Source organism: Pygocentrus nattereri, chromosome 28 (genome assembly GCF_015220715.1).
Source record: "Pygocentrus nattereri isolate fPygNat1 chromosome 28, fPygNat1.pri, whole genome shotgun sequence".
Classification (NCBI taxonomy): Eukaryota; Metazoa; Chordata; class Actinopteri; order Characiformes; family Serrasalmidae; genus Pygocentrus; species Pygocentrus nattereri.
In genome coordinates this window covers 4,266,661-4,272,873 of record NC_051238.1, presented here as the reverse complement: position 1 = coordinate 4,272,873, position 6,213 = coordinate 4,266,661, and positions in this window count along the sequence as shown.

Below are 6,213 nucleotides of genomic sequence, written 5' to 3'. Positions count from 1 at the left end.
CCGCATCTAGCAGACCTGGCCAGCGACTCCGTATCCATGGAAACGGACACCGCGCAGAGGGGAAACCGAGAAGCCGAGAAACTTGAAACTACGGCTGCGTCCCAAACCGCATACAAGCGCACTACATAGGGTGTCATATGTGTAGTACGCTAGTATGTGGTTTAGGACACACCTTACAGTTCATCACAATCGTGTTTTATTATTTTTATTATGATAATGATTTTCCACGATTAGTATCTCATAGTAATGACTTAGTATCTCATAATGATGAGATTCAGTCTCATCATCATAACTTAATCTCTCGTAGTTATGACTTAATATCTCATAATAATTACTAGTGTTAGTGATGCATGATAATAAGAAGTAAGTTATAATTATGAGATGCTAAGTCATAACTATGTACAACACACATTATTATGATTTACTGAATAAATGTGTATTCTTTTCAGTGCTAGTCATAGTGATAGTAACATTCCCATTATTTATGAGACACTGCATCATTATTATAAGATAATAAGTCATAATTATGAGTAACTTTCTCATTACTAGGAGACACTAAGTCATTATTATGAGATATTAAGTCATAATTATGAGTAACTTTCTCATTACTAGGAGACACTAAGTCATTATTATGAGATATCAAGTCATAATTATGAGTAACCTTCTCATTACTAGGAGACACTAAGTCATTATTATGAGATATTAAGTCATAACTATGAGTAACCTTCTCATTACTAGGAGACACTAAGTCATTTTTATGAGATATCAAGTCATAATTATGAGTAACTTTCTCATTATTAGGAGACACTAAGTCATTATTATGAGATATTAAGTCATAATTATGAGTAACTTTCTCATTACTAGGAGACACTAAGTCATTATTATGAGATATCAAGTCATAATTATGATACAATATATACAATTCATCTTTTCTTGAATGCCACAAACTGTTTGAGTATTGCTGCTGGTCATGTGTATCCCTTCATGGCTTGAATTTAGCATCTTCTAATGGTTGTTTCCAGCATGATGATGCACCATGTCACAGAGCAAAAGCCTTAGACTGTTTTCATGAACGTGACATCCAGGTCAGTGCTCTTCAGCGGCCTTCCCTTTCCCCAGATCTGAATCCAGTAGAGCACCTTCGGGATGTGGTAGAACAGGAGATTCACAGCATGAAAGTGGACAATCTGCAGGAATTACATGATGCAATTATATAAACATGGACCAGAATGGAAACAGGAATGTTTCCAATGTGTTGTGGAATCCCCACCACGAAGAACTGAGGCTGTTTTTAGAGCAAAGGGAGGCGCTAGCTAGTGTAATTTCTAGCATTCGTATTAAAGTGTTTGGTGAGTGTATGTTGCGCTGAAACACAAGTATGCAGATAATCACAGACATACTCCCAGGATCAGCCAGAGCTTTGAATGAACCATTATCTCTAAAACATCCAGGATTAAAGCTCATTAAATAATTAGGTTTGCTTATATAAGCATCACTTGTGGAGAGTAGAATTAAAGAGGCAACCTAACCTGTTGAAAATCTTTAAATAAGACAAATAAGAGAACTGAGCTCATTCAAGAAAGAATGTGGCTTTAGAGTACGGTAAGCCTTTGAAGAGATCTCACAGGGTAGACGGGGTTGTTTCCCATCAGACCACTTGATGTCACCAGAAGGCAGTCATTTAACACAAGCTGCTTTATTGTATTAAGCAGTTCACAATAGTCGGCAGCCCCAGAGCAAAGAAATGTAAGACGTAAAGCAGATCTCAATATTATATTGAAGGATCACTGATTTCCAGTGCTGGACAGTAACTGAGTAACTGAGTAAATGTAATTAGTTTCTGTACTTTAGTATTATTTGGTGTATCTGTACTGAAGTTTCTCCGTTCTGGGCGACTTTTTCCTTTCACTCCACTACATTTCAGAGTCTAATATCCGACTTTTTCCTCCTACATTCTGAGAAATCTGTCGTTCCTTTTGGTTTCTGTGTGTATAAAAACGTCACATGTCAAAACGAAAGAAGCGCAAAGCCAGAGCACCAATCAGGGCCCAGCGGTCACTTTGTTTAGAGCTGGTTTTGACCTGTTGGTCATACCGACCCTGTGCAGCACGCGGTTCAACGTCAGCGCAGCAGCGTAAAACTTTGGGAGAGTCTGTTCAACATAAATGATGAACTAACCTAACTTTGTGTAAATAGAGCTCAATATAGAAATATGTCCACATATGCAGTCGAGACTGATGCGGCTTTTTTCTGAATTTCTACAAACACCATTTCATTTTATAGTAAATGAGTTTGGGCTGGTTTATGTTTATGAACAGAGGCCGACAGATCAACATAGTAAAGGAGCTCATCTGTGATCCTGAGTTTAAAGCCAGTTTTTATTCAACTTAAACTTGGAACTAAGTTGTAAATAAATCTGAAACTGAAACTTTGCTTGTGTGTAAAAAGTGATTTCAGAGCCACTCGGTTCTCCCTGATGGAAACTGTTTACCTTCAGTGTTTTGTGCTTCTGATCATTTTAATAGACGTCAGCGTCACTAATTAATGACGTTCTATTAAAAGACTGGTTTACCAAGAGAGACGCTGGAGGACTTTCACCTGAAATGAGTTCATGAAGCCAGTCTGGTTATAAAAATGATAACAGGACATCAGAGCCAGAATTACTCTTTTAGTACTTTTACTTTATACTTAAGTACATTTGAAGGTAAATACTTTAGTACTTTTACTCAAATGGAGGTCTAAAGGGAGGAACTTCTACTTTTACTGGAGGAATATTGTACCTTGGGTGTCTCGACTTTAACTCAAGTACATGGTGTGTGTGCTTCGTCCACCACTGTTTATTTCTGAATTGTTTCTCCTGAACCTCCTCAGGAGGAAAGAGGTGATTAACATCAGCATGTCAATGTGAGACGTTCTGGTGATGAAGGAGAAAAGCGTGACTTCTCTTTCTTCTCTGAAGAGCTCTGTAATATAGAACAGAGCTGCATAATAAAATGATGAGATCTCACACTTTTCTTATGGAGAGATCACTCAGCTGAACCGGGCTGAGACGAGTCAAAATGTTCAGCCTCATTTTGATCAAAGTGAAAAAATCTGAGCTTTATTTATTTTTCTGAAGACAAATTTCAGAAGCAGGAGAAAATGGTTTAAATCTCACTCTGATCTCAAACTGGACTTGACTGTGTCTAACCAACCCACCGAGCAAACAGTCAAGCAATCAAGCAACCAAATAATCATCCAATCAACCAACCAAGCAACCAACCAACCAACCAAGCAACCAACCAACCAACCAAACAAGCAACCAACCAAGCAACCAACCAAACAAGCAACCAACCAACCAAGCAAACAACCAACCAAGCAACCAACCAATCAAACAAACAAGCAACCAACCAAGCAACCAACCAACCAACCAAGCAACCAACCAACCAACCAAACAAGCAACCAACCAAGCAACCAACCAAACAAGCAACCAACCAACCAAGCAAACAACCAACCAAGCAACCAACCAATCAAACAAACAAGCAACCAACCAAGCAACCAACCAACCAACCAAGCAACCAACCAACCAACCAAACAAGCAACCAACCAAGCAACCAACCAAACAAGCAACCAACCAACCAAGCAACCAACCAACCAACCAAGCAACCAACCAACCAACCAAACAAGCAACCAACCAAGCAACCAACCAAACAAGCAACCAACCAACCAAGCAAACAACCAACCAAGCAACCAACCAATCAAACAAACAAGCAACCAACCAACCAACCAACCAACCAACCAACCAACCAAGCAACCAACCAACCAACCAAACAAGCAACCAACCAAGCAACCAACCAAACAAGCAACCAACCAACCAAGCAAACAACCAACCAAGCAACCAACCAATCAAACAAACAAGCAACCAACCAAGCAACCAACCAACCAACCAAGCAACCAACCAACCAACCAAACAAGCAACCAACCAAGCAACCAACCAAACAAGCAACCAACCAACCAAGCAAACAACCAACCAAGCAACCAACCAATCAAACAAACAAGCAACCAACCAAGCAACCAAGCAACCAACCAAGTAACCAACCAACCCACCAACCCTTATTCATTCTCGGAGAACACTGAGATGACCCTCATTTACAATGTCACCGAGTTGTTATAGAACAAGGGATTGATAATGAGTAAGAACATATCAAATAATAAAAGTACATTTAATAAATAAAAAAGTTAAACATAAATAATAAAAATACATAAACATGCAATAAAAAATATAAAAATTTCATTAAAATGCAGCAGAAATGGAAAGGTTAATATAATCAAAATAAAATAAAAGAAAGCCAATATCAAAAAGTAAACAAAACCTTCATGAAAATGACTATAATAATAGTAAAATCATCATAATTGAAATAAGAATAAGAATAAATAAACAACAAATAAATAATAATATAATGAAAATAAGATAATAATGGTTAAAAAGGGTAAAAAGGCTACCGAAGCTAAAGTCTAACATGATGCAGAAGCGCTGGTTTCAGAGCTGAACTCTGTGCTGCGTTCCAGGTTAAATACTTTACTGAACACATTGGCTTTCTGTGACTCGGCTGAGCAGCGTTGCGTCCATACTGGGCTGTTTATGAATATTTTGGGGTCCCCAAGCAAACCCCACCCCCTTAACCATATTACTGATCATTTACAACAAGCATTAAAAAGACAAACCAATCATGCAGTCATGTGCAAATGACCTGCTTGGTTGATTTTCTAACACATCCTCTACAGAAAACGTTCTTAGCTATGACACTTTCTGCATATTTTCAATGTGTTTGCTGAGTAACTTCAACAAATTAAAAATATAGATGATGTGTTCACTTATTTTCACGTAAAAAATCAGCAAGACATGTCATTTGACTGCGGGGGGGGGCAAATGTTTACGATTGTAAATGTACCTTGTCAAAGTAACATAGTCCTAAAGGTTCAGTTGTCTGTCTTAAATTGCTTTCGATTTAAAGGTACACTGCATTTACTGTGGGTATTTGTAACTTTTCATAACTTTTTGATATTGAAAGTTGAAATAAAAAGTCTGGAGCCAAGAAAGGACTTCAAAGTTTGAAGTCGTACCCTCGAGGAGTTCAAGCCCAGAGCCAGCGTTTGAGGATCATTCTATTAAATCAGTTGAAGTTGCAGTCCCACAGTATAACAAGTATAGTAAGTACTGTAAATATTTACCAGGATTATGTTTTGATGTATTTAAACCCCAGTGCATTAATACAGACAGGAATAGACAAAATATATAAAAATATATACATCACTTATAGAATACATTTTATTAGGAGCTGTCTGTCCCAACCCATAACCCCTATATTTACACTTTGAAAATAATTTTTCATTTTTTCACTTTTCATTTTTAATGTTTTTTTTTTGTTTGATTGCTTGTTTTTATTTCTTTTACAACGAGGTTGAAAGATTTATCATGAGTTTAATTTTTAAGTAGAAAAAAACTCCACAATTTTAGGTCACTACTGAAACAGTTTGTTAGTCTGTAGGCGGAGACTCATTTTAGCCACGCCCCTGCATTTTAGCCAGGAAGTGAGGCTGCGTTCCTGTCCATGGTCACATGGCGAGCAGTTGGATCCCATTGTTTTAAGCTAAATGTGAAACATTAATTGTCACATATCTTCTACAGTTAAGCACTTTGTTGTGTTTTAATGAAATATATGATGGTTTTCTGTGTTTACAACTGTTCAAAGCTGTGTTTGCAGTTTAAAATAAAGTTTTAAGCAGTTCTTATGTATTTATTTACCGCTTATTCCTATACGTGTACAGCAGAACACAGCTACAGCATAAACATACACAATAGTTTATGTAAAAATAGTGCAGTTTAATGTACAGTACATTGGTCTATTTACATTTTTGGCATTTGGCAAACACTCTTATCCAGAGCGACTCAAAATTTGACCAATTTACACAGGGAGGTGAAGTTAGTGTTAGGAGTCTTGCCCAAGGACTCTTATTGGTGTAGTGGGCTTGTCCAGGTGGGGATTGAACCCCAGCCTACAGAGTAGAAGGCAGAGGTGTTACCCACTACACTGACCAACCACAGTGTTTGTTTGTCATATAATAAGTCCTCAATATTCTTTAAATATTGAACAAAACTTCTTAAGAACTGATGTCAGTTAACACATAAATTCTACATTAAGCTGCTGTATTCTGTAAAATCTGTAAATGCTG